Source organism: Alligator sinensis, unplaced genomic scaffold (genome assembly GCF_000455745.1).
Source record: "Alligator sinensis unplaced genomic scaffold, ASM45574v1 scaffold188_1, whole genome shotgun sequence".
NCBI lineage: Eukaryota > Metazoa > Chordata > Crocodylia > Alligatoridae > Alligator > Alligator sinensis.
In genome coordinates, this window is record NW_005841903.1 from 2,910,090 (window position 1) to 2,936,331 (window position 26,242).

Below are 26,242 nucleotides of genomic sequence, written 5' to 3' on the forward strand. Positions count from 1 at the left end.
GGGGCTTTTTTTTTTTTCAAAGTGCCAGTAGCTCGGGCAGGCAGGACAGCCTTTGCAAGGCTGAGAGAGCAGGTGGGGGATTTGAAGATTCTTCAGCAGTTGAATCTCTGAATCAGATTTGGCTGAATCGATTCGGGACAGTGATTCAAATCACCAAATCGAATCGCTGTCCCCCGAATAAGCCAAATCCATTGAGAATACTAGCCTCTTCACATGGGCCTAGTAGCCAGTAAGGCAAATGATACTCTGAGATGCATCAATCGATGCATCTCCAGCAAAACCAAGGAGGTGATTCTTCCACTCTACTTAGCACTGGTGAGACCACAGCTGGAGTACTGTATCCAGTTCTAGAGGCACCACACTTTAACAAGGACATGGACAAGTGTGAGAGAGTCCAAAGAAAAGCCACCCATATGATCATAGTCTTACACAGCAAGCCATATGAGGATAGGCTGAGGGATCTGTGACTCTTCAGCCTGAAAGAGAGAAGGCTGAGACGGGACCTGGTAGCAGCTTACTGCTACACTAGGGAAGTACATCAAGGGCTCAGTGAGCAACTCTTCACCAGGGTTCCCTTGGGGATAACCAGGATTAAAGGCCATAAAGTCCTGGAAGACCATTTAGGCACATCATTAGGAAAAACTTCTTCACAGTCAGGGTGTCCAGACTATGGAATAAGTTCCCTCCAGAAGTGGGGCAATCACCTACCCTGGAAATCTTCAAGAGGAGACTAGACAGTCAACTTTCTGGGGCGACCTAACCCCCAGTTATCTTTCCTGCTTGGCGCAGGGTATTGGACCCGATGATCTTCTAAGGTCCCTTCTAGCCTTACAATCTATGAATCTATGAACATTTTTCTCCAAATCAAGACAAACTAGAAGCTTTGTTCATGTCCTAGGGGCCTAGCATTATGGGTGTAGACAAGAGTGAAGCTCCCAGATGTAACTCAGAATGATTTTTGCAAAGTGTTCTGAGTTATAACAGTACCCCAAACCAAACAGAAGTTCACTGTTGGTCCCGCAGGAGAAGGGATTTTAGCTGGGCTGGGAGCCTGCAGCCAGGTTCCCATAGCAATGGCCAGGGTCTCTGTCATTGCTCACTGTTTTCAGAATGGGAGGGGGGAAAGGCAGCAGAGGGAGCTCATTCTTGTGGCTCCCCAGGTAGTGCTGATGGGTGAGGTGGATGAATCGGAGTTCCCCCTGCCCCACCTCAGGAGGGCTGTAATACACCCACCTCAACCTCCAGGGGGGGCTGAAAAACCCCCAGACTGAACTCCCTCTGCTCCTTTCCCCCCCTCCTATTCTGAAAACAGCAACAGGCTGGGACCTCTGAAGACACAAGTCACAAAAGACACTACATTTTGTAGCATTTTTATCTGATACTTCTTTCAATAAAGGATCAGATTTTCAACTGGTCAGCTATTTTTAAGCCATTTGCAGCCATGCACCTGTGTTTGGTCATAGTTATAAACTGCTTTCTGTGGCCAGATCAAGTGAAAATTGTAACTTCTATTGCACCCTATATTATTCAGTTTATGATCAAAGCAAAAACAAATAACTCCTGGAATGTGCATTAATTTCCAAGATTATACATAAAATGTTAAAAGCACAACAGACTAGGAAAATATTATTCAAAATAGTCAAAAGATAATAGAAGGGATCCGGATTTTCCATTTCCCATGGAAAAAGGGAGTAAACCACAGATTTTACCTTTTGCCAGAGGCAAACACAGATTTCTCATTTTACCAGCAAAACCCACAGTTTTTGCAATTTTGCAATGAATTCCTTGCAGGCTGGCAGAGTTCCAACCTGCAGGGAGCTGGGAGGGAGCAGGAGGAAAGCGGTGAGACAGGGGGCACCACACGCATGTATATGCAGATGGCCCCAGGCAGCCTGCAGAGCAGCTCCAGCAGGTAAGTGGGGGAGAGAGGGAGGGAGCTGGGCAGGGATGAGGCTGCTGCCTAGCTAGGGGGTGCTTGGGGCTCAGGGCCACAATGCACAGCTGCAGGGCCCCAGCAGTGAGTGGTATGGGACTGCAGGTGACCCATCTGGGAGAAGGGGAGAGGGCCGGCTCCCCACTGCCACAGGCACTCCCAGGGAATAGGGGGGACCCACACCCCCTGTTCTGTACGTGAAACAAGTGCAGGCTGCAGGCTCAGGCTCCTTCCATGCTTCCTTCCCACCATGCCTCCACAACACAGTGGGCATGACCTGGTGTGGCAGGGAACAGTGGGTCCATGTGGGAATCTCGTCATTGCTGCAAGCTCTGTGCTGCACTTGTGACACATGTGGACCTGCTTTGAGGGTCATAGCTCCGTTCTGCTACTCACTGCAACCCCATGTGCAGGAAGCACATAGCCAGGGCAGCATGGAGCTTGCAGCAGTGAGCAGCTTCTCTGCATGGCTCCTCAGCTCCCTGCCATGCTGGGTTGCTCCTGCCAGGCTGCAGAGGCCAATGGGGGAGGAAAACTGGCTGGCAGGGAGCAGTGGCCCTGCTCAGAGAAGCTGCTCACCGCTGTGAGAACCATGCCGCCCTGGTGACATGCCTCCTGTGCGTGGGGCTGCAGTGAGAGCAGCAGAGCAGGGTTGCAACTTTCAAAGCAGCAGCATGCTCAGGGCCTGCATCACCAGGGCAGTGCAGAGCTTGCAGCAGTGAGCAGCTTCTCTGCATGGCTTCTTTGCTTCATGCCAAACTAGGTTGTGCCTGCTGGGCTGCAGTGTCCCGGGAAGGGAAGCAGGATGGGAGCCTAAGCCCGCAGCCTGTGCCTGCCCCACAAACAGATCTGGGAGGTGCAAGTCCCCCTTGTCCCCCAGGAGTGCACACTGTGGCAGGGAGCTGCTGCCCCCTCCCCCGCCCAAGCTCACAGCAGAAGGGAGTGAGGGGAGGGGCCTGTGGTCCCAGATCCATAGCCCTGGCTGCTGAGGGACCCCCCCTCCAGCAGGGCTGGGGGAGCAGGAGTTGTGGGTTGGGTTGAGGGGCACCAACAAGGCTACGGGACTTGGGGGTGGGGAGAGCGAGAGGCACAAGCAGGGCCAGGGGGCTGTGAATGGAGAGTGAGGAGTACCAGCAGGGCCGGGGGAGGGGGGTGCTGTGTGGGGCCTTTAATTTTAATAACGGATTTGGGGGGGTTTATTAGAGAATTTGTGATTTTTTTTTTATCAGGGAAAACCAGGATCCCTGATCTTTAGTATTGTAGTCATTGTAACCCAGGCAGTACTCCAAGATGTACCCCCTCTCCAACTGAAGGGATCAGAGCAGGTGCACGAGCACTGTGGGAGGTGTAGGGACCCTCCTTCCCTATCAAGCAGAGTCAGACCACCAATGGGGACTTAAACATACACCTTTTAATGAGAAAAACAGTAGTTGGAACATAACACATATAAACAAGGGGGTATAGAGGACAAAATATAAAACACAAACAGCAGAACAAACAATACTGGTTGGTGAAATATAAAGTGCACAAGATACAAAATGTCAAATAATAAGGAATATAGGGCCTAGGTACCTGGAGGGGGGGTGGGAAGGGAAAACACAGTGACCCCTTTTCCACTGCAACAAGCACTTCTCCCTATCACTTCACTCACCCCAATTCATCCCAGCTGGGACTTAAACTCAGATCTCCCACAAGGTAGGCAGAAACTCTACCACACAGCCACCAGTGCCAGTTTGGCTCTAACCTGCTAGGGGTTTTGACCTTCCAGGAGCTCCTGCCTCACGTTGAGCATCCTGGCCTCCTGATGGAGCTGAGGACCCTCTTCTGCTGGCTGCAGCCTCTCGTAGGGGGATCCTGGAGTGCAGCAGGGGAGCCTCTCATGCTGGCCACATGCCACACTGCTGAGGGTCCAACTGCTGGCTGTAGGTCCCACTCCTTCAGGTTCTTCTGGGGCAACTGCTCCCACCGCACTGGCCCAGCTCTTGCCCACTCTTTGAAACTCCTTCCTCATGGTCCCTTGCTGGTCCTTCCTGAGTCAGCTGCACTGCCCCTTTTATTCCCCTCCAGGTGATCTGAGGGGCCAATCAGGGGGCATGGAGGTTGAGTCTCTGGGGCCTGCTTGGTGCAGAAAGGGAATTCAAAGCCTTCCAATCATCTTTTACCCTTTCAAAACCCCTGGGCCAAATCATTACTAGCTAGCCCATCACATCATCATAGTTTAATGTACGTTTCTTATTCAGATTCATTCAACAAAAATATAGCCTCCTTGAGCCTCCAGTACTTTATTGTCAGTCATTTCTATACCCGAGTGAAGGTTTTTAGCTAGTAATAAAAACAGTCCCCAGGACTGTAAAATGGAAGAGGGACATTACCAGGAATGGCTAACAGAGCAAAAATGCAGAAGAAAGGATAGACTGAATAGTTCAACATCAAGACCATTAAAAACGAGAGAGGGTTGTGAACACCTGTGGAGTGGAGAAATATTAGCAAGAATCAGGGAGATAATAATGAGCCATGAAATCAATTGACTTTCTCAACACTGCCTGAATAGAAATGTTGCTGCCCCTCCCAAGCAGTTGTTTTTCAAGTTTGGGTGGAGCAAGAGTCAAAGGGGAATGTAATTGTTTGGGGCAGTTCACTGGATCCACTCGTCTGTATCAGACTGCAGAAAGTTAAGGCAATAACAACTGCCTGGATGTCTCCTCTTAAAAACATCACTTTTTGTTTTATAACAGTGTAAACATTTTTGTTTCCTAACATTTACCATCTGTACAATTTTATAGGCTTCTGCCACCTCACATTTTACTGTACTCCTACTTTAGGAGGTCACAATTCAGTCCCTAGAAAGCACAAGTTTTTCCTACCCATCTTCCTCCAACCAGTTAATGTTTGGTTAAACTTCCAGAAGAGGGAAGAGTTATTACAAAGCATAACCTAGAAATACTAGAATCCTCTGCTTTGCTTGGAAGAGTACAAGCAAATATTTGACCCTGATTTAGAACATAATCATGGACCATGACATGACTACATAACATAACAGAGTTCAAGAAAGGTGACATAAGGTGGACACAACAAAAACAGACAGAGGAAGTTGATGGAAACAACACAATACTGGTCGGAGAGAAAATCTATGGCCACAGCACTTCTACTATCTAGTAAGTGTTGCGTTTGTTAGGAGCATTGTGACAGAAGGGAATTTTAAGGAGGAATATTAATTACTGGTATCTAGGAAACAGAAGCAGAAGATTCAGCATAAATAGGGTGGAGGGCAGACAATGGGAACAGAAAAGGGGCAATAGGGTGACCCGTTTCCCAGCTGAGCCACTGAGGTAACTGCTGGCATGAGAGAGAGAAAATAAGGTTAGGAAAATGAAAAGAAAAAACCAAATGGGACCACTGCTAAATAAATTGGACTAAATCTGGGTAAGTTTGTGTTAGCAAATAACGTTTACCAATTTATAATGAGCAACATAAAATAATATTGTAAAGTGAGCTGCCAGAGTTGATCGTCTGCTGCTCTGAACTGATCAAACAAAACTCATGCTGCTCAAGTCATCAATAAAACTTACCTTCCTACAAATCAGGATTATAAAGGAACCATATTTCTTTGGTCAGGAGGAGGCAAGGAAGCCTTACTATGAAGGGTGACAATGAGGTGGCTTTATTGATGTTTACAGGAATATGCCCAAAAATGCTAAATATAGACAGTTAAAAAGTCCAAGGCTGACTCGATTCAGTCCATGCAGGTTAGTCTAAGATGCACAGATTCAATTGAAACAGAAGTCAACAGACATGTACCTTTGATTCAGGAAATGCAGCCACATGCCTGCAGTGGCTCAGACTAGAAGCCAGGGGTGCTAGAGCACAGCTCTGTGGCTGTGTGCTCACTTATTCTTCCTGCTGCTCCTGAGGTTTCTGGGATTTTCAGTCCAGAATTATGACAGCAGGACTCTTCAGGGTGGTTCATAACTTCCTCTTCCTGCTTCCAGGTGCCTGTAGGATTTATAGTCCACAGTTGCAGCCAGCAATAAGTTTGAGCAGAGGAAGGGGTGTTTAGCTCCCCTCCCTGGCCCCAGAACCAAGCTAGGGTTTGCCTGAGGAGAACAGTACCTCCCTATAGACTGGGCTGCATCCCCAGCTGGGCTTGCCCCTCCCTACCCCTTTGTCAGCCAGCCCTCACTGCTCCAGCTAGGGAGCAGAGGGTAGAGGCAAGCCCTGTTCTCTGCAGCAGACAGCACAGCCCAATCCAGTCCAGGGCTGGAAAGCATGCTAGGATGCTGTGGGACTGTGATTTAACTTGAACCAGGAAGGGGTCTGGGACAAGTTTCATAAACTGGTTTGAGCCAAATCAGTTAAGTCTGATACTACATTCAACCAAGTTTATCTTAAACCACTTTCAGTCACTTTGAAACTGGTGTATGTGCACTGAGCTTCTGTTCTGTTACAGGTTTAAACTAGTTTCTGATCACTTAAACCAGTTTATGTGCAATTTATATTCCTAACCAAAAAGCACACAACGTGAAAAAAGAGGCAGAATATGGCAGTAGAATGGACATGAGGACACAAAACTACATGTTTTCTTAATGATGAAATTAATTCCTGGAAATTTTGCATTGCTGTTCTTCCTAGTATACTCTTCTTACCAGAGTAGTAATTTGATAACTTTAAAAGGTATTCTGGGAATGAGAGGTGCAAGTAGGAACAAGGAAACATTCAGTTTAGTCATTAGAAAGGGAACCCTGTTCCTAAGAGAAACCTCTTCCACTCTCTGTACAACTCTACTCAAATGGTATATTGGGTGAGAAGAGAAGACCAATAAGAGACCTTCATATTTCAACAGTGTCTGTAGATCTCTTGGTTCCCTACCCAAAGTTATTTGAAACTGATGAAGGCACTGGGTATAACCATATCCAGTTAGGGAGGGTTCAAAGAAAAAAATGTTCTGGGAGTGTGGTCAACATCAAGTAAATGGCCAGCACTCACCCTTCCTCCTTTAGTGCTTTACTGATATGTATGCATGGTTGAGGAGAAGGGTCTTTATTGGTGACCTTTCATCCCTTGAAGACCTGAAAGAGAAACACCAGAGAATGGGGCTAGTGCACCAGAAGGTAGGAATCAAGCCACAGGTTCAAATCTGGGACCTCAGCTTAACCAGCAGAGCTGCTCATCCCAGCTTGCTACCCTACAGCTAACCACTCAGACTGAGCAAGGCTGGCCTGAAGCCTTCATCAAGGTTTACCCCTCCACCATTCACTGAGATTTAGATCAAGTGCCCTGCTACCATTTTGAAGCGTGGGGACACTGATACACAAGATGCTGCAAGCACTTTAACAAGAGCAGCTCTTGGAGCTGCTCTAATTACAGTGCCCCCTCCCCACAACCTGCATGTGTAAAAACACCCAAAGATTCATCACCTGTAGCTCTCACAAAAAGCAATACAAATTAAATCAAGGGTAACCATGATGCAAACAGAGAAAGATAATTAGCAATGTTAGTCTGAAGTCCATCAGAAGGCCGGGTAGATAGTCACCTACATAAACTAACTAAATAAGGTATGCATATAGAGCCCACAAAGTTTGTACTCTCCTATTTAATCAGTCTACATCTACCCTTCGTGGTGCCAACAGCCACACCAGTAGATTCTAAGCTCTTCCCAGACTCCCAACATCAGTGGGATGTTAGAAAGAGATAGATGCTGCTTTTTCCCCCCATATCATGTTCTTTCTTTCAGAACAAATAAACAGAATGCAAACATGCAAAGCACAATTTGCAGCACTCTTCTACTTCATTTCTCTAAACTATAACAAGCAAAAATATGACAGTAAAAAGGAAAAGAAATGCATTTCCTCACATACTATGAACCTACAGCTCACACGCAGTGATGGGCAGGGTAAGGATGGAATAATTGATTTTTCACTGCCAATTTCTCACAGGCTGCATTTCTTCAACCATATGCAATGGTGACACAATTGATTCCATTCTGTGTGGGAAGCCAGTCATAAATCTTGCAGGGAAAACTGGACTAATCTCTGCCCCACCTTGGAAGCCCCCATCCATGACCCATTTCCTCCCCTGGCCTATTCTCCCATTATGACTCACTTCTCCCTGCAACTAGTTCCTGATCCCAAATCTATGGTGGGAAGAGGCAGAGCAGTAAAAAGAACTTAGGAAGGTCAGTACAGAGAAAGGGAGGAACCAGAATGGAAGGTGGCAAGTGGGGAAGAACAATGGGGTTAAGCTGCTTTCAGGGAGAGTAAGGATAGGCCACATGAGGCTGTATCATGCCAATTTATGAGAAAGGGTATAAAAATGAAAGGGCCTTTCCTGTATTCCAGGGATGAAAAAGGAGGAAACAGGAGTGTGGAGGGAAGAAAAGTTACAAGTAGTCTGTTAGGAAAATAAATCCATTCTTCTCTTTTAGTAAGCATCTCACCTCTGTGATGGGATAACAGGTAGATGTCACACACCACCACTAGAAATACTCTGGAATTTACTTCTCTCCATTCACACACCCTCTCTCTTCCACTGACACCACACTTTGTCTCCGTTCTGTTTTCTTTCCAGCCCCATTTCTTTCACACACTTGCACAACATATTGTCTCTCCTCCTTGTGTCTCCCTTTAAATTTCATTCATTTAGTTCTTTCACATTTTAACTGGCTCTCCAACCCATTTTCCAGTCACCAAAATATGTAGGAGACAATTCATCAGAGAGTACAATTAGCGATAGTTTAATAGGCAGGGCTGGTGAAAAAATGGAAAATAGCTTAACTCTCACACACAATGCCACCACCAAATTTTTGTCAAAGTTCCAACAAAAGTATTCTTGAAATTGGGAACGTTAAGAATTTTAACCAGCTTTCCTGTTCTCTGAAGATGAAGATCTGGAGATATTCTACATAATTAGATGTGGTTCTGCTTTTCTTAAACCAGAAAAATGACCCTTTATGGCAGCTCATACGCTTGGTTTCCTACTTAAGCTTCTTCAACTGATTCATTTTTTGAAGGGCAAAATATCTGCCTACATTTTTTCAGAGACATTACAGGGGACTTTCACTGCCCTAAATTGCCCCTGTCACCTTTCTCATGAGACCTATTCTTACCAAGGGAAGCTACTTGAAGTCAACAGGAGCTGTTGGCATACTATAGCTGGAGAACAGAGACTTAGAGAAGAAATGTGGGATTAGCATGTCTAGAGCTGAACAATTTATTTTTCCCCTTGGAAAAATAAATGTTTTAATACTAAATAACAATCTCTTCAAATCTAGATTTATGCATTTGTGGCCTTTCCCACTGAATAGTGAGAAGAAACTCAGTGCCTGAGCAATTCAATTATAATATGAATATACTGATGGACCAGTCCAGAACAGTGATTTGAAAGGCACTCCATACATATTTTTCTTTGTACATACCTCGTTCATGGAGTTCTCCCTACACTGTCTCGAATGAAGGTTTAAGCTTAACTGCACTGGAAACTTACATGGAGCCACACAAAGGGTTGGTGTCATTAGACACAACTGCACAGTCTCTGTTTTCAGGTGTAAATATAAATCTGCATCTCTGCTGTACAGCAGCTGTAAAATCCTGCTGCTCTGTTCATGTAATAAATATGTGCAAGTTGCAGGTATTCTCCAACTACTCTGCTTATATGTATTTAAGCAGTTTCCCTGCATACACAGGATTTGCAGTGGTTAGCTTGTTGGGTGCTTCCATTATGTGTTTGTTTAAATAAGCTTCATGATGCTTTATCCACATTTTGATAAAGGTTAGAGAAGTAAGCACCTGCTTCTTTCTATAGACCAGAGGTGCCCCAAAATGATTTTGCCCAAATCTCTACTGAACTATTTGGACAGTCACTTCTTGCTCAGCAGGATTGTATTAATGTGAAATTAATAGTAACAGAGAAGGATGTCTTTCTTATCTCATTTCCTATATGATAGGGATATGGTTATGCTAGTCACATGTTTTGCATTTATCAGAAATAATTTGCATTCAGGTTTATGCTTTCCAGTGGTCTTCAGCCTATATATTTTTTCTTTGAAATTGCTTGTTAGTCCTGAAAAAGGGGGGGGGGGGATGGGGGGAAATAATCTTCCTGTAGCAGTACTGGGCCCCAGGTGTGGCCATTATGCCCCCTGGTGGCCATGCAGCTCCTACACCCACCCTGGTTCCCCGGGGCTCCCCTCATCCATGCTTATAACCTACAAGTCCCTCCTAGACTCCACAAGCCTCAAACTTGCCTCTGCCCCATGCATTAGGTGGGCCTCATGGCCAGTCTCTGATCCACCACAATACTTGCTTTAAGAGATAATTCTATGGCTCTGGCCTTTCATACAGCCATGCCCATGCCTCACAGGTGTTGCCAATCACCTGCAATTTCCATTTAATCAATCTAGGCCTTCTAGCCCCATGACAGCCAGAACCAGAGGGATTAATAAGCAATATAGATGTGCTTCTTAGAGGCATTTGGTATTTTGCCTAAACAGGTAATATTAGTTAATATAAAGCCTGTAAGTTTGTAAACCGTAAATATAACTTGTCTGTCATAAGTTTAACCAAAATGATAAAATTAACTGTTTGTGGAACTGACTGGGCCCCATAGGCAAAGCTGTAGATGCAAGATTAGCTGACCTAATGGTTTCTGCTTAGGGTTCAGATTTAATGATAAAAAACTGTATCCAACTGCCTGGCACACCCAACATATTCCAGGAAAGCACATCCCAAGAAAACATATTCAAATGAAACCTAAAAGGGGTTGGGGCTTAGGCGGAGCAATGTCAATTTCAAACCTAAAGGTGCTTCATTATAATTTGCTTACTGGATATACCCGAGTTTGGGTAGTAACCTTTTATGATAATTTTTAACACCTTTCAATCCCATAGAGTAACACCTAGAGGACAACATTGTGAGTGGCTCTAAAGCCAACAGATTAGCATAAGACTAGGTATAAAAAGCGCGTGCATCAGGTGACCAGCAGGAAGGAAGGAACAGAATGGTCATTTCTGTTCCACGCCTGGACCCCCGACTCCCGGTGTGAGTGAGTGAGGATCAGATCCTGATCAAGGGCATTTCCCCGGTAATCCCTCTGACAGCATTGATCAGGGACACCTGACTTTGCTGGAATCACTTGACGCATACCTGGCACTAAGGGACTATCGATAAGTTGCCAACCCATGTCTGTCTATCTGTTGTTTTGAACAGCCCAGTGGCTAATACCCTCACAGTGCTCAGTTGGCCTGCGACAGAATTGATCTATTATCTGTTGTTATTATCTGTTATTATTTACTATTAGCTCTTTAATTATGCATTATCTGCTTATCGCATGTATCTTTCTGTTCGCTGTTGTGTGTGTGTAAGCTATAATAAATTTGCCTTTACTCCACTCCCAACTTTGCCTCCTTGACCTGAAACTGAACCAAACAGCCCAGTTGGCCTGTGATAAAATTGATACACTCACAGTGCCCAGCTGGCCTGTGACAAGCCCATATCAGTTTCTGCCCCTCTTGGGGTTCAGGTCCCTATACCTTTAGGCCATCTCTGTCTCTGGTGCTCAGGTCTCTATGCCTTTGTCCATATCTGCCCCTCCTTGGGTTCAGGTTCCTATGCTCCTAACCAGTCTCTGCCCCTCTTAGGCTATGGGCTCTCTGGCCCTGTTGATTCTTGCTACACTTGGGCTATGGTTCCCAAACCCTGTTTCTCACCACTCCTGGGTTATGCTCCTCTGGTTCTTGCCCTTCTTGGACTATGTTCCTCACCCCTCTGAGGCTACAGCCCCCCTCCCCCCCCCACCCTTGCTTCTCTCAGGCTGTGATTTCACCTCTCTTGAGCTACAGGGCCCCTTCTTGAGTGCTGTGCCTATGTCTCTTTCTTCTCTAGTCTTCTTCCTCTAAGAAAAGCTTGCTTTGTGGATTGGGGCTTAGTCCCTGAACAGGCTCTCCACAATGATCACGTGCCTCTTTGGCACCCCTGGGACCTCCTGACTTTCTCTTCAGTCCCGATTCCAAACCATTGGTAACAATTCCAATGCAAACATAAGTACACTGGCTACAAAAGTCCTACTCCTTCTGACTGTGTAACTAACCTTTCCTTATGATCCTATAACATCTTACTTGTAGCCTTCATTGCAGGTAGCTCTCAATAAGTCTCTCAGCTTTGGTTTTTTAAGTACAGGGCTCTATCTCTGGCAACTTGTAGTCTTTGGAGCAAGCAACTCCCAGCCAGTCACTGACAGTTTCCTTTTCAGGACAAAGCTTCTTCCCTGGCAGCCTGCAGAGACAGACTGCCTCCTGGTCTCAAGCCATGGGCTTTTATACATCCTAAGTCCCACCCCTGCAGGTCATGTGGCTCTCCCTACCACCTTCAAGGCTGGTTCATCAGGACCTGCCACCTAGCTACCATGGGAGCTGACAAATACAGCTACAGCTGCTTCTACTTCCTTCTTTCCTGGGTAGGCTCTGATCTATTGCCTTACTGCAGCAGAGCTACACCTGCACTAGGCACTCCTACCCTATGGCATCTAATTTCCTGCCTTACTGCAGCCAGTTCACTCCATGCAGTGTCCACTTCACTGGCAGCAAGTGTTCTCATCTTCCTTAATGACCAGTCCTCTGCCTGGATAACCGGACTTCGCTGGTACCTACTTCTTTGCAGTTACCCTCTATTCAGCTTCCTGGACTCTATCTGCTGCAAGTTTTCCCCTTAAATAATGGGGGTGTTAATCTCTCTATTAAACTCCCTTCTAAACAGGAAATATTGTTTACCAACGTAAAAATCAATTTTTTAATCCAATAATAGAAATGCATTTTACATGTCTGTCATTGTATATACAAAGTACTAAAGGTCTATTAAAATCCGTTGCTACATTAAGAAATAGTTCAAAATTAAGCCACATAATTCACAAATCAAGAATCAGTATTTCACTGGAAAAATGATTCTACTCAACAATATTTCCAACACATAACAGTGTTTTATGTATTGCATATTCAAACCGATCCTGACAATTAGAAATATTTCTGGTATAAAATGGTGACAAGAGAGAGATACACAAGAGATGGCAGGGGTACTCTTAGGGATTACCCACAAAAGCAAATGCAATTTCCACCTGTAAAACAAATTTGGAACACTCGTGCCCACAATCTGTAAAATAAAGTTATGGGGCACATAGGGCCCCATGCTCAAGTGAGGCCTGTAGTGGGAAACTAAACCTGAAAATCTATCAGAAACCTGAGTGGCTCTTGGGGGTGGAAACAGACACAGGTTTTCATGACCTTACTGCTGCCATGAAAATTCATAACAATGCAAAAGAAAGGAAATAGACATTCATACCCTTTGTCACAACACAAATGCCCAAATTTGTGGCCATGACAAAAAGTGGTAATAATTTTTGCCACTTTATTGCAGTAAATGTTGATTTGCTTTATGACAGGAGAGTACAGGCAGCCCAGAGCTGTCCAGAGCAAGATCAATAGGTGGCACAATGGGCAACATGCACTTCACCCAATGAAGTGGATCACCTGTGCTGATCCATTTCAATAGACTTCTATTACTAGACTTAGAGAATTCTTCTTCTATACTTCCACTATGACTTACAACTCAACAAGTGTCACAAAAAAGGGTTTTCAAAAAGCATGAAACACATTCCCAGCCTTGAATAGTTCCCTGGGGCTGCTGCATTCCTCCAGGTCACTTTCTTCAGTCTAATCTCTCTGTCTCCAGGACTTCGCTATTTCTTTGTCTGCCTAGGACTTGATGCATTCATTTGGTCTCTCCACTTCTAAAATTATTTTCCACCTACTGTCAACTGCCACTTACTCCAAAAGGAAAAGTCCTTTTCTCCATTGAACTATCTCCAAATTATCACTTATGTCAATTAACTGCCATGAAATTGCAGCAGTGTTTATTCATTACTGCCTTAGACTGGACTGCCAATATTTAACCTCTGAATGCAGAGGAAAATACATGGATGCAAACTTGACAAAAAAATTATCATAGTTAATACTTCAAAAAAGTTGCTGTACCAGGAACTAATCACTACAATCAGTTCTAAAACTTAATTTTTGTAACTCTTAATTCCCAAGCAAACAGTGAAGTGAAAAAAATGCAGATTGTGTTCAACAGTACTACTAATAGGTAGCTCCCTGTTTTCATGCTCCTGTGATTATGATTCCTTGTCTCTTGGGAAAATAATATACTCCCATCACCTTCAACATAGCCTCTGGTTGCCATGCACATGCAAGAAAGACTGCAGTAATTCCAGAATCCTGAGAGCCAAACAATTTCCTCTGCAAGGGACAAGAACGACTATTCAGAAGCTGGAATTCGTCCAAGCATTTTTCACTGGCCGATTCTAAACCTCAAGTCCCTCTGTGGTTTGCCTGTTTAAAAAAAGTTATGTTCTGTTAGGATGTAAGTTGATATTTGGTGGGAGCAGACTGTAAAGTTTATGTTGAAAGTGTGCAGATTCCCAAGCCAGTTTTCACATGTGCAAGCCATAAACTCCACTTGCAAATGGAAGTCTGCAGACCGGTAAACATTTCTTTTTATTCCACAGAGGGGAGTTTGGGGTGGATTTATCTTTATTTGAAACTATACAGAGATAATGCAAATTTCTTGCTCACCAACAGAGTCTGCCAAAAGTATGATTGGATTTTCAGGTTTGGTTATATTTGTTTTAGATCACTGGGAGGTTTCAAAAATGGTCTCATTAAATACATAAGAAATTTCTCATGTTAAATTATGGCTTAATTTGTGACTAAAGGATTACCAGATAAACATACTCCAGACTCAGCCCAAACTGATTGGCTTACATTTTGCAGGAGCTAAAAAAACAGTTTTCAAAAAGCATGAAACACATTCCCAGCCTTGAATAGTTCCCTGGGGCTGCTGCATTCCTCCAGTTCACTTTCTTCAGTCTAATCTCTCTGTCTCCAGGACTTCGCTATTTCTTTGTCTGCCTAGGACTTGATGCATTCATTTAGTCTCTCCACTTCCAAAATTATTTTCTACCTATTGTCAACTGCCACTTACTCCAAAAGGAAAAGTCCTTTTCTCCATTGAACTATCTCCAAATTGTACGCATCTGGTTCCATTCATGTGGCTCAATCTTGTCTCAGACCAGGTCAAGCTAACTACACTGTAATCACTTATTCCATAGAGGCTCTGATGAAAAGAACTATATCAAGGAGAGGACTGGGAAGTGTGACCTGGCAGTACCTGCTAGGAAATGGGATGAGGAAGAGGAAGAAAACTGGTGAGGACAACTTGGATATTGGCAGAAGCAACTGTAGCAGGAATTATGTCTGGTCATCAGTCATGCCTGCTGTGCTCTGATGCTTCTTTACTTCTGCCATTGCTGGAAGCTGCATCCACTATTTCTAATGCTGACCCTGAATCTACTAGTGCTCCTTGATTTACATTCAATATGCATTTTCCACACATGGCAAACTAAAAATCTGAACTTATGTTTTGCTAATAGCCCCTGAATATCTCTCACAGGCTGGTTCCACCATGCGTAAGAGCAGAAAATATTTGAAATAAAAAGTTGTTTTAAATTAGCTTTTGGCAAGGCAAGTAAAATTTGCTTTTAGGTTCTCATAGGTACTTTGAATTTGGGTTTTTTCCTTAAAATGAAGGACACATTAAAGATGATAATCTTCATTGTGACCATGGTAAGGACAGACCTGTTTTATACCAGAACTAGTTAACTCCCATGACAATACAAAAGGCTATTATAAAAAAGAGGTAATGATTAAAAATGAAAAGCACAAAAGCTAAAATATCTGAAATCCTGATGAGGTGAATGGACGCATTTGCAGTGGTGAACTCCCACTAATATTAAATCAAGTTGTGCACACAAACAACAAAAGAGAAAAGTGAAGCCAGCATATTTCTCCTCCAAAAGCCACACCATGCAATCCTACAAGAATTATGCAAGGTAACACCTTCAGTAAGCTCTGCATTTTGCTGCTGTCACATTGGTTTTGAAAGCTCAAAGTCGCCAAGGTTACAGTAGGCCATCACTGTATAAGAATGGAAGCTAAGGATGCCCTGTTTCCCCATGCAACCCACGATAAAAAACAAAAACAACACACAGAAAAAAACCCTTCTATTCAGGACAGAACACAGGGTAGGGATTTTTAGACCATTTCCAGGCAGCAAGCTGCATGTCAGAGCTAGCAGGAAGATACAAATCTAGACCTCTTAACCAATTATGTATAGTTTAAAAGAGATTTAGAGAAACTTGGATGGGAAAGGACGGGGAAGCAACATAGGTACGTTTTTAATCGCTCGAAGTCCAGCATGGCAGAAAAAAAATCCCCCTGTTTTCATACTTCTCCCTATATATATATATATATATATATATTTATACACACCATGAGATAAAGATACAAAATAGACAGATCATACTCTGGATGCCGTAGTTTAAAATGTTAGGCAGTAAACCTCTTACATGGGGTATTTATTACCAGGGGCTAGCAGCAACTACCTTCCTGTTTAAGGAGTAACCTGTAAGCTAGGCTGTTCATGGGGCAATCACTTCTAATGCCAAGTATACAAGATCCATAGTTTTAAGTGATTCAAAAAAAATTAAATACAATCTGTTTACATTTTATTATCACACATACAGTTCTAGTCATTTTTTTTCTTCCTTTTTTTGGACAAAAATCACTTATCCTTACCTAATCTGCAGCATGCAATCAACCATTGTTAACTTTGCCATTGTACTACGAAAATCACCGGTAAGACAAACATACACAATATTCACAATAGTACATTTCTCACTTTTTTCCTTAAAATGTGTTTTATCTTAAATTCTCTCTCTCCACTCATTTAATAAATAATCCATGTCAGCAATCTGTTGAAGGTTTGTAAGGAGATCTCCTTGAAGAAAAATGTTTAGTAAATTGCAAAACTCATGAGTCCAAGTGCATTTATATTTCCCATCAAGGTAAGGCATAGCTTATAATGAAAACTAGATCCAGCTGTCCTGTAATTTACAATAGCATTTAATATCAATAATGATAGATATTAAAGAAGCCAGAAGAAAAGGTTCTGTGTAGAATGATCTGCCAGGGAGATCTTGATTTATAAATGAGTCTTCAAGTTCACTAGCCTTTAGGAGGGTTAATTCAAAAGGCAATAAACTGAAGTTTTGTCTTATTAAGTTTGAAGTCATTTGAAAATATCTTTAGAGAAGCTCATATATAACAAATATTTTCTCTCAGCCAAATTCACATGCAGGTCTAAATTTATGTAACCTAAACCTTTTTTTGCCCACCATCAAAAGACATTTGGTTGCAAAAATTTAGATTCCTTAAAGATGCATCTACTGACGTGCAATTTCACATCTAAATATTTCCCTTTAGGTCTAAGTCTTTGCACTTTTGCTGTCACAAATATTCTAGCAACTCAGTAATAGAATGATGCTTCTCAGCAGAAACATTTATTTTTTGATGGTAATATAAAGAAACATTTTATTTAAAGATGCTTGTTATGTTGCTAAAATGTTGCTAATGCTTTTTAGTGAACATATATATTTACATTGTGTAAATTGTTGTGAGAAAATTACCAAAATGTTGTCAATATACTTTATGTTAATCGAAATGCATCACTTAAAATACTAAGGAAATAAAATGTGTTGGTATGTATAGTCATACTACCTAGTCTTGGTTCTCAAATTTTCCTTCTACAATCCATGTAGGAATTACAAGCAGGAAAATCTCCTCCTTTGTGACTGTATTTCTTCTAATAATCAGACCATACTTCAGTGCTGCTCAGGTTCAGGATGCAACTATGAACTTCAGTGAGTTTCCTGTTCATTTCCACTATTTGTTGTTAGACTATTACGTACTACAGTTAAATCAAATCCTAAATTAAGGGTATTCAACATAAGGCAGGGTAGATTTCTGTTACAGACTTCAATGAATATTTGCAAACTACATTATTACTCTTCTGAATAAACACGTGGGTTTGACGCTGCATCATCATCTTTCATTACTTTTCAGGAAAGCTTTTCCCTTTTATTAATCATTCATGTCCAGTGTCTTTACATTCCTTATTCATTTTGGCTCTTCTGATGAAAAAGTACTTAGGCAGACAACACAGTCATCTCTAATACAATATTTGATACATGTTACACAGTTATAAATTATTTCAGATGAGACATCTGGGATCTAAGACTAGCCCGTTGCAGTTTGGTGGGTCTGAGGCACAGATAGCTGTAAAGTTGAATGGGCCAGAAGTACAGCATTGTTCCCACTATTAAAAGCAGAAAAGAAATCTGCAATGAGCTTTCGGGCAAAATGTACCTACTGAATGGACCCTTCTATAAGAATAAGTATCCTACAAAAAGCCAGTTCTCACTTAAAATGGCATGTAAGAGAATTTTTTACTTCCCCTCTAATGATTCAATAAGTATAGGTCACTGGCAGCAGGTATCAACCTTGAGGCTCATGCTTTGTGCACCCAAGGTCCCACCTGCCTGGTAGGGCTGTGCAAAATTTCACCGGCAGTTTCATTTTGATGCTGTTTCAACTTGTTTCAAGCTCAAAACAGCAAAATTGAAATGAAACAAAAGGCTTTGAAACAGCCTTGAAATGAAATGAGGGCAGTCAAAACGTTTTTTTAAATTTCAAAACATTTTGAATTTCGAAGCTGCAGCTGGGCTTGCTTGCAGGGAAATAGAAAGCAAGGAGGGGGAGGGGAAAGAGGAGGGGAGGACTGCTCTGATATTGACTGTGTAGCTGGCCAGTAACTGTGTTCCTTCCCTGAGGTCCCTTCCAATCACAGTGCTCTAGGAGAGGGATGGAAAAACAGCATAAAAAACAGCATTGTTTGAACTGAGCTGCATTCTGCCTTGGGGTCACTTAATGAACTGTGTCTTCCAGCAGCTCAGCAGCATCAGACAACAAAGGCTATCATTCTATCATTTTGTACTTGCTAGCTTGTTCGTAGCAAGCGGGATTCATCAATACCTTTTGCTTTCTATACCCTTTTATTTTATTATTATAGTCATTCCTTCCTTTCAATTTATTCCTCCCCCAAAATCATCTTTTTGTTTTTGTTAGTCTATTTTGACTCTCTTCCCCCAGAAAAGAAATCTGCACTTTCTCTCACAGTGTTCATTCCATTCACTGTTCAGTGAAGCACAGCACATATTGCATATTATAATATAGAATTTATTCAGGAACACATACTACATACATTTATATATTTTATTTATTACATAAATACATAAATACATTACATAAATACACATATATACAATTATCTTATTGACATATATTACATAAATCAGATTACATTACAGAAGAACACGCAGACTTTCCAGCATACCAAGGCAAAGACACTATGAAACACACCATGAAGTGTGCTGGAAAGGCAGCTGGCAAGCCTTCACGGAGGGGCAGAAGAGGTGTAGAGGGAGAGCTGTATTCCCCCGCCCCACCCAAACTGAGACGCAACCTCTTTCCTATAACAAGCAGGGATGAGCCTTCCAGTTCTACAGGCAGCTTGGAGATGGGAGCAGTGCCACTGCCTGTGCCTGAGTCTGCATCCCCTCCAAGAGCACCAGCCATAGCCCACCTCCACCACCACCACTATGACAACAAACAGCAGCACAAGCATGACAGTCTCCTCCACTTGCATTTCACTTCCCATGCTAAGCCTTCCAGTGGTAGAGGAAGAGCTGGATCTGGATCCAAGTGCCATAGCAAGGGAAATTCTGGGGAAGGAGGGGGAATCATCTCAGTTTGTGCTCCACACCTCTCAAGTGTCCCCTAGAGCCAGGTCTCCTTCCCCAGAAGGCACTTGGGAGGAGGTTGAGGTAGAGGGTATGGAGGCAAGTGGCTCAGCTGAGCCCACTCCTCCTGTTGCTGTTCCTCTGCCTGCTGAGGAAGCGGAAAAGGAAGCATCTGCACATGCACCCACACCCCAGAAGCAAGCGGGTAATGTGGTCTGGGATCATCTTGAGATAGCAGATGATCCCAAATACGCTATCTGCCTGCACTGCCGATCCAACAGGGCAAGGGAACAAAACACACGAGTACCACAGAGATGCTGATGCATCTCTGCAGGCACCACCCCCTTGCCTTTGCTCCTCCTCATCCTGGCACCAGTGGGAGCATGCCCAAAGGGAAATCCCCCTATTGCTCCAAAGCCCCCATCCCCCCAAAGCAGAGGTAGGCCACCCTGGAATAGTGGGGGAAAGGCAGACAGAAAGGCGGGCACATTCCAAAGGTGAGAAAGATCACCCAGACCATTGGGGAGATGCTTGCTATCCATGGCCAGCCCTTGTCTTTAGTTGAGCAGTCAGGGTTCAGGTGGCTCATGTCACTTGTGGCCCCATCCTACCATGTGCCCGCACACACCACCTTCAGGACGATGGTACCATCCCTGTATGAGGCAGGCAGGGAGTACTTGAGGGAGGAGCTGTGCAAGGCAGGTCCACAGGTGGTCTTACACTTCACCTCAGACATCTGGAGCAGCCAGAGTAGAGATCACCCTTACCTCTCCCTCTTAGGGCACTGGTCCAACCAGTCAGGCCATCGGTGGGCTCTCCTTCAAGCTGAGGTGATGGATGAGTCCCACAGAGCAACAGAAATCATGGGGTCCATTAACCCCTTGGTGCCAGGGTGGCTCATTAGGCAGGGTGAGCTCACCCATGGGTTCATGGTCACCAACAATGGGGCCAATATGTTCAAGGCAGTCCGTGATGCCAACTTTGTTGGCATCCACTGTGTGACACACAAGTTCCACCTCATTGTCAGGGATGCCTTTCAGGGGGACAGGGCTGCTTCTGCTGGCACCAGCACCACCAGCAAGCTCATTTCCTAATGCAGGAAGGTGACAGGCTATTTCCACCAGAGCATCAAGGGGGGCAAGATGCTGCAGGACAAACAGACAGAGCTGAACATCCCACAGCACAAAATCATGCAGGATGTAGAGACTCAGTGGAACTTCACATACCTGATGCTCAAAAGGCTGGTGGAGCAACAGAAGGCCATTCATGAGATGGCCTTGCTTGGGGAGATTGGGATCAGCAGCCCCCTTAACAGAGCTGAGTGGGACACCATATCCCAGATCTTGGTGGTCTTCTAGACCTTCCTTGAGGCCACCAAGATCCTCAGTGCTGGCAATGCCCTCCTTAGTCAGGTGATCCCTGTAGTGAGGGAATTTCAGAGCCATGTGTGACCTAAGGGTGAAGGGGAGCATATGCGGTAGCCAAAGCATGCATCAGTGGATGGGGGTGCTGGTGAAGAGAGTCAGGGATGCAGAACAGCAGAGGCAGGGGGACATGGAAGAGGGAGATCCACTGTCCCATGCCAGCATACCATCCACCAGCCAGTCTCCTCCTCCACCACAAGTGCTACCAATGTGAACTAAGAGCATGGCTTCCATGGTGGGGTCCAGAGAAACCAGACCCCACCATCAGCAGGTAGCACTCAGGCCTTGGTGGCTGCCTATCTCAACAAGGATGTGAAGCCACTGCTGTGTGACCCCTTGGCCTACTGGGCAAGCCACAGCCTGATGTGGCCAGATCTGGCCAAGGTTGCCTGGGAACACCTGTCCTGTTCAGCAACCAGTATTCCAAATGAGAGGGTGTTCAGCATTGTGGGTGATGTAGTGACATCTCACTGCACCTCCTTGGATCCTGGTTTGGCAGAGCAGCTGGTGTTCCTCAACGTGAAACTCCCACTGCTGGGGTTCCCCAAGCTCCAGGTGCAGATGGAGTGAGTGCCATCCTCCTCACTCTGTCTGCACCTATTTTGTTCTCTCACGTTTTTTAAAACCATTTAATACCCCACTCTCAGAGCTGGAGGCAGCACTCACTGCATCACCAACCAGCAGGGGAAGAACATGTCCCGGCTGAGTCCCCATGCCAGGATGAACTTGGAAGTATGAGCTGGTGCTATGGGGAAGGAGGAGGCCCTAGGTCCTGGGCATGGCTACTAAAACTGCAGTCTGCCAAGTTTGGGAGGCCTGGTGGGACTGTCGGTGGGGCAGCAGCCCCAGGAAATACCAGGACTGAGGATCTCCCTGGTAAGAGGTGGGTAAGAGGTGCCATAACTTCCACCCACCACATGCATGCACAGAGTCCTGGCTGTAGAAAGGCCAGACCCGTCACATCTTTGACAGGCCTGAGGCTTGCTGGTTGCAGTGGAGTTGTGAGGCTCCAGGTGAGCTCAGTTTAGCTGCCTAGGATGCCAGCTTTTGGGTTGAAAAACCCTTTGTCAGGCTGACAAAGCACCTGCAGTTTGTGTGTGTGCTGTTCCTGGATGGAAGGAATAGTAAAGATGACAGAGGCTGGCATGCAATGAAGGCAAGAAAGCCAGTCAGTGAAAATGGAAATGGAGGTGTCAGGGGGTGAGGGACAGGCTGGGGTGGGGGGGAAGGGGGATGTAGCAGGTAAAAGTGGAGAGGTACCTGGGGAGTCCTATGTCTGGCAGGTTGTAGTGTGTCAGAATTCCAATGTCTATATTGAGTCCATGACTTTCTGTTTCTAGGAGGTTGATGAAGTGCAGTTCATAAGCTTTTCTGTGAAAAGTGGTTTGTAAATTCCCATTGAAGTTCAGGTCTGAGAGATTGGAGACAGGTGATGTTCTTGTCTTTGATAGATTTTCGGTGTGCACTCATTCTGGTGCGTAGTTGTTGCTTGGTGTCTCCTCTGTATTTTCCAACAGGGCACTTGGTGATACTAGAGATATTTTTGGCAGGTTTTGCGTGTCTTGTCATGGCATGGCCTGGGTCCATTTGGTGTTTTGGGCTGTAGGAAGTTGGCTTCTGGTGATGAGGTTAGCGAGGTTCAGTGCTTGTTTGAATTTACAAGCCACTTTTCACAGATGAGCCTCAGTTCTATTTCTAAAAAGACTTGCTGCATGATGAATCCGGTTGGCTGTGTCCAGCAACAGATGTCACTCATTATAAAATCCACTCCTTTCAGATCAGCTAGTCACAGAACAAAAATCCCAACTACACCAGAGAAAGAAAATATTACTGGTAATAATCCTCTGTTCCAAACTGTTTCATTCTCTGACACACAGTCTGAAACTAACCACATGCATTTCAGACATAAATAAAAAATGTGCTCTAAGGTCAGTATTTCCTATCATTTATTACACACACAAAAAATAAACAACAACTCATTGTTGGCATCTATTTTACAGTTGCAAACTCTTCTCCTTTACACTGTAGTACTCTGAGACTTCTACTTAGAAGTGGAATAACTTGTTCCATTTACTGCTATATTGGCCTTCCCCTCACTCCTATCACTTGGCTCATCTGCCTAAGCTCTAGACTGTGAGTTCTCTGGAGCAGGGATTGTCTTTCTATTGTAAAGCTCCATACAGTACAGTACTGCCCCTTGACTAGCACTTCTATATGAAGCTCAATCAGTCTGGGGAAGAAGTTACAGCTGCTTCTTCTCCCTTCCATTTTCCTTCATTTTTCAGTTTCTTTCAGTCTCTCACTGCAAAACTGATTCTACTCAAAAATATTTCCAATAGGGCTGTGCAAATCTTTGGTCCCTGATTCAATTCAGTGGAGATTCGGCCCAATTCAGTGGCTGAATCTCTGAATCCAAATAAAATCAGAGGACCCTTTAATCTCTCAGAATCAAATTGGAACCCTCTGAATTGATTCAGAAAGATTCAGAGACTCGGACATAGACACAGCTTTAAATGTTTTTTTCTACATACCTCTAGGTAGGAGGGGCTCATGAGTGCTGCGATGCTGGGGTGCGTGGAGTGTCCCACAGAAGCACGGGGGGCTCCCCAGCGTGCTCAGCAGCAGACCCGGAAGTGGATCAGAAGCACTTCCAGTCCACTTCTGGGTCCACTGGGGAGCGCACTGGGGGCCTCCCCTGGCAACCCCCAGCTCAGTGACTGATGCCTCCTGGGTCTGGGGGAGCACCTGGGGTCCCCCCATGGCCAACTGCTGAGCCAGGGAGGTGCAGAGCGGGGCCCCAGCATGCTCCCTGGCAGACCCAGAAGTAGACCGGAAGTTCTTCTGGTCCACTTCTGGGTTTGCTGCCGAGCACGTGGAGCCCCCTCATCCCGCACACACACTCCTGTGGATTGCTCCATGCACCTCAGCATCTCAGCGATCACAAGCCATGCCTGCTACCTCAAGGTATGTAGAAAAAACTTTTAAAGCTGTGTCTATGTCTGAATCACTGATTCTCTGAATCAGCATCGAATCTTCAGATTCGGATTCGGCCGAATCAAATCAGGGACAGTGATCCAAATCAATAAATTGAATCACTATCCCCGATTTGGGCTGAATCTGAATCTGAATCAAATAGGTCCCGCTTCACACACCCCTAATTTCCAACTGTTTTAAGTATTGCATATTCAGAACTGATCCTGATAATTAGAAATATTTCTGGTATAAAATGGTGACAAGAGAGAGATGCCCAAGAGATGTCAGGGGCACACATAGGGATTACCCATAAGAGCAAACACAATTTCCACCTGTAAAACAAATTTGGAACACTTTTGCCCACAATTGAAGTTATGGAGCACATAGAGCCCCATGCTCAAGTGAGGCCTGTAGTGTATATTATTACTGTTCCTTCATTTTTCAGTTTCTACTAATGAAATTCAAAAGTAGCAAGTAAGAAGTTTAAATTAAACACAACAAACAGGACAGAAATGTGACATTATACTCCTAAGCCCTGAGGCTGAAAATACTTAAGTACAGATGGGACCTACTTATGCGAGTATTTTCATCTTATAGCAATGTGAGTTAAGTCAATCATGCCAAAATGTTTGCAGAACTAGGCCCACTATAAATCTCATTTCTGTGCTTCTACTGGCACATCATAATTTGTCTTTATATACATGTCACACACACACAGACACACACACACAAAGCAAGCTTACCACTATTGCTGCTGGAAAGCTGTGAATTGCCTCACAGGGTTGAAACAGACATAGCCTTTCATCACTTTTGTGCCACTGTAACCTTTTTAAAATTAATTTTAAATTAATATTTTAGGTGGCTCCTGGAACTCTTACCCTCTGGATTGTCCACACACTAATACCTGAAACTAGGTTTAAGCTCACTTTAAGCAGTTTAAAGTTATGCCACTCCAAGGCAAGTTTCTCTCTGATCCATGTTACACAGTTCATGTTCCATTAATGTGTGGTCACTCCCAACAGATGAACCAACCAAGCTGCAGTCCTCCAGCATCCTAGATTCAGTGTCTCCTCCCCCACCTCCTGTTTTATGTGGACAAACTTTCAACCCCCTGAACTCTACTGCCCAGGGCAGGCAGTTCTGGCACCAAGCCACCTCCCCCTCCTGACCCAAGAGTTGTGACCTTCCTACCCCCAGGAGTGCACTGACATGCAAACAGCTAACAGGGTGCATCGCATGTGACCAGGCTATATGGCACGAATAGAGTGGAGTTAGGAAGGGGTGGTGGGGGGAGCGTGGGAACAAGGTAGGGAGATGGATCAGGCTCCTGTGAGCTGGGGCTTCCTTTTTGGGGCAGGGACAGTAGGCCTAAAAGTGCCTTCTCTCACTGCTCCCACCTCCCAGCCACCCTGGGAAACATGACCAGCATCCCTCATACTCCAATCCCAAATCCCAATTAATTAAAACACAAGACCTCCTTTAAAAAGAAATAAAGAGGAAGTAAGTTAATTGTTTTTGTACTTTTTATTTTATTCTTCAGTGGCTGGCTGACTTCATTTCACCACCCTTTCCCCACCCCCATTTCCTTTCTACCTTCCATTTCATTACCCACCCCCATCCTATTAACTCTCTGTCTTTCAGCTTCATGTGCCCTGCCCAACCCCATCTCTCTCACCTCCACCCCCAACCCACTCTTACTACAGCAGGGATAGAAACCTTAGAAGCCTGTCCTGGATCACCAACCCTGCAGTGGTAACTTATAGCCATAGCTCCTAATCAGGCCCCTGTTTACCAGCCCTCTGAAGTGGCAAGTCACAGCTATGCAGATGGAGGACAGTCAGAGAAGGTTTTAAGCCTTAAGGTGCAACTGCTCCAAACTCAAGCTAGCACTCACACCCAGCAGCATTTGAACAGCTCAAAGTGCAATGATTAACAAGGCCCTAAACTGCAAGTGCCGGTGCATTGCCATAAAAACCAGAAGTTTGAGTACCTTTGATACCAATGGAGACCAAAGCATGGCATCACATTGTAAACAATAATTCCCATGTTAATGTAAACAATGCCCATCAAAAATCAAAACCAGCTATAGGATGTTTGCATAGCACAGGGAAATAGAAAAAGCAGATGTTACAGCAGACAGCATATCCTGGTTTTAGGAAATGAGAGACAGCAG